This window comes from Halyomorpha halys, unplaced genomic scaffold (assembly GCF_000696795.3).
Source record: "Halyomorpha halys isolate HHAL.00 unplaced genomic scaffold, Hhal_1.1 Scaffold1066.1, whole genome shotgun sequence".
Taxonomy (NCBI): domain Eukaryota; kingdom Metazoa; phylum Arthropoda; class Insecta; order Hemiptera; family Pentatomidae; genus Halyomorpha; species Halyomorpha halys.
This window is the reverse complement of record NW_027105978.1, coordinates 507,090-510,745: the sequence shown is the minus strand read 5'-3', so window position 1 is coordinate 510,745 and position 3,656 is coordinate 507,090. Positions and strand designations below refer to the sequence as shown.

The following is a 3,656-nucleotide window of genomic DNA, read 5'->3' as shown; positions in this document are numbered from 1 at the left end:
ACAGATAATAATTATCAGCCACTGTTGGGTTTGAATCTGGTCCTTTGGAGTAGGTAGTCCATTGCCTTACCAATGAGCTACCCACTCCCACTGGTGTGTCTTACCTTATCTTATTAGCAATTATAAGCTAAAACAAGTATTCGGTATGTTCAACCTCTAGCGGGAATCAAAAAGATTACCTCTCACAAACCATTTTTAAAATTAGAACCAATAACAACTAAATTACTACCCGTTGCTAGTAACTTTGTCGTGTTTTTAAAAAAAAAATATCAGTAAAATAGGACGTTCATCACACAAAACTATAGAACAGCATATTGGAAAATATTAGGATCAGTTTGACGAACAATTTTTGCAAAAGTAATAAGTTGAACATTTCTTTAGTGAAATCGGGGATCCATTATCTGTCGGTTGAAAAAGTATACGTTCAACTCAGGTAACAGTTGAATTCATCCATTTCATGTCTTCATTTTTTCCAAAAATTAGAGACACATAGAGATCATTTGAAACCAATTAATTTGAGCACTAGAGATTAACCTGAACCAATAGATTAACACCATTAAAAAAAAAACTAACCAATACTTTTTTTTTAATGTATACCGAAATTAAAAAACAAAACAATACCTATTTTAACAAGAAAATTATCAATAAAAGTTAAACATACAATAATTATTAATCAGCACACACACAGCCCATTTATTAAAGCAGATTAAAATATAGCATTTGCTTGCATGACTAAAATATAGCTAAAGCCTTCGTCTGTTGATGCTTGCGACAAAATTGCTATACCTTCATAAGAAATGGAGTAACTAAATTAATTAAATCAGAATTAATTTTAGCGAATTCTAACTCGCAAAAAATAGTAAACACCCCTTGAGGTTTCACGGTACGAAAAGTTGAAATTACAATGTTTATGTTGACGCGACTATAGTAGGAAAGAAACAGAAAAATCAAAAGACCAATTAAAACCAAATGCTTGGCTTAAAATAAATTTATAAGATGAAAAAAAATAGCATATAAATTTTGCTAAGAAGCTGTTAAAAATATGGCCCAGGTACACTGATAAAGCCAGCAACAGTTTTTACCACTCCAGAAGGTATCGTTCCTGAAGCCACCCTACATATAGTTCCTTCGCAAACTTCTTCTTCATCATCCATCTAGAACAAAGATATAAATCTGTACTGTTTAAATCCCAAAAAAATGAACTTATTTCCTTTAATGGTTTAGGTACATTAGTCCTGTGATAAGCCTCTTGGAGCAACCTTTAATCCAAATATCATTGAGTTGAATTTAAAAATACTTAATCCATCTATATCTACATGATTAACTGAGTGAATTAGAACTAAAATAAAGGTAAACAATATTGAAATAAAGAATAATTTATTTTAAATTGTTTGGCCACTATATAAGATTTCCTCTTTAAAAAAAAATTGATTCTTATAAAGTTAACATGTTCTCTTTTATTGATATTATTGGAATTCATTCTATTTTTTTAATTATTTTCCATTAGTGGAATTGTGTTTTCGGTTTAATCTCCAAAGCGCAATGTTCCATTTAAATTAATTGAACTTTTTAGCTATGAGGTATTCCCTCACCACGTGACTGACCATGTAAGTAATTTTTTATAATTATATTTTTTTCTCATCATATTTGTGTCGTATGTAAAAAATTGCTACACTAGATAAAAACCGTTATGGAGAAATTCAATAAACATGTCTGTCTTCAACACACTGCACAAATGAACTTTAGTCTATAAACTTTTTCATCAAAATAAATAAAAAAATATTATAACAACTGTTTGTTAAAATATTTTAATAAGTTGTTAAATACAAATAATATTGTTTTATTTTCGTTAAATTCAATTATATGTATGTTATCTAATTACATGATTTATTTTGTTACTTATTTTGTTGTATATCACATCACGCATTAAATGTCAAGCAGCTTTTTTTTTTGTTTTTTTTTTACTATCAGATAATTCGTAGTGATCACTGTCGCTAATTACCAGTTATCATAAGATTGTTAACTACGAGTTCTCTCGTACAGTTAATTCAACGAATCACTAGAAATATTGATAGTAAAATAGCAGTGCGAGAAAAGGTCAGACCTGGTAAATGGAGTTATTACTGATGGAGGGTTAAGGGACTTTACACTCTGTGTACAGTCGTGTTGAAAATACACTTTTTAATGTACTTTTTTTTCAAGAACAGTTAGAGACGAAGACATATTATCCGTTTAATTCTTCATCGTTTGAGGTGTTAGTTGAACTTCTTCAAACTATTGAATAATAAAATAGATTTTAAAAAATTAAAATAGCGTGGTTTTCTAGTTTTTGACAGAAAAAAAAGTACACATTTAATAAAAACATAACTTGGAAAAAAAACTTTTTCTTTTGAATGTTTCCCTGTTCTTCTCTAGTCAATTATTGAACGAATCATCTATTATTAAAACCAAACAGCTGCTGGACGAAAACAATAAACAGGAAAGCCTTAAAACCTTTCTAAAACGAAGATTTACAGTTCTGTTTACAGTTTTTTGCTTGGTCAAAGAATGTATTGTTTGTTTGTTGGTGAAACTAATCATAAATCAAAGTTGTTTTATAAACAAGTAAAACTGGTTTTAATTAATAAATTATTTCAAATCAGGATCCCAAAAATATTTTTCAAAAGTAAGAAAACTGAAAAAAAAAAACAATCACTGCACCCAAAAACTTAAAATTTTTTAAGAATGTTTGGTATAATTGTACAATCGAATTATATGTAATTTATATCAATAAAATATTGCACACAAAATAATTATAGTTTTATTCACTTTTTTCTAAAAAAAAAAAACAATTCCGCTTGTAAATTGACGTTGTCAGCTCGATTTTAGTTTACTGTTTTGTTATACCATTTCCATTTCTTGAAACCCTGTAATAAATTATAAATGCATGTGTGGATTAGAAGCAAAGTTGCACAAATGACAATGTTTCAAAAAAGAACATTTTTACTATCTTTCTGTGTTTGAAATCGAGAAAATTGAAAGATCAAAATTGTTTTAAAATTAAATTTTTCTTAAGAAGAATTTGTAAAAAATTACCCCCATCCCACTGGGAATTCCAAAGTCAGGTGGGCTGAAGAAGATTTGAGTAAGATTATAAAATTATAATACCCTCAAAAGATACCACATGCCAAAACCAATGGAGGCACTCAGATGAAAAAGAGGGGTAGTTTTTTAATTTTTATTAAAGTCCAGCGGTCACCTTAAACGTATATAAAATGTTCTGCTATTCGTGCTAATCCCCATCATTGTATTATATATAATTTTCAAAATTTTGATATTATTTTCAAGTGATTATAAAAGCGCCATATTTGTTGTCTTTTGAGGTTTATGTTCTAACTTTTTCCAGTACATCTATGTCAGTAATTTTCAATTGGATGGAGTAATTTTCTTTACGAATTCCAATAGCTATCTACAATAAATTTTTATAAATATTTGTTTATTGTTGAAGAGAATTAATGCAATTATTAATTAATGGCATTAAGTATTAGTATTCCAGTACACATTCGTACAATATATACAAAAAACAGAAGAGAAAAAAAAGAATAACACAAGGAACAAAATTTGATAATAAAAATTAAAAGATAAAATTTTAAATAATAACAAAATTCCATATTGAC

General features: G+C 28.0%; 1 long non-coding RNA gene across 1 annotated transcript in view; it reads right to left on the bottom strand.

Annotated features, from left to right (window-relative positions):
• Positions 1 to 1,082: 1,082 nt before the first annotated feature.
• Positions 1,083 to 3,656, bottom strand: part of LOC136797326 (uncharacterized) — a 123,379-nt gene continuing 120,805 nt past the window's right edge. The window contains exon 3 of the long non-coding RNA XR_010845169.1: positions 1,083 to 1,154. This is a non-coding gene — a long non-coding RNA (uncharacterized lncRNA). The remainder of the gene's footprint in view (positions 1,155 to 3,656) is intronic.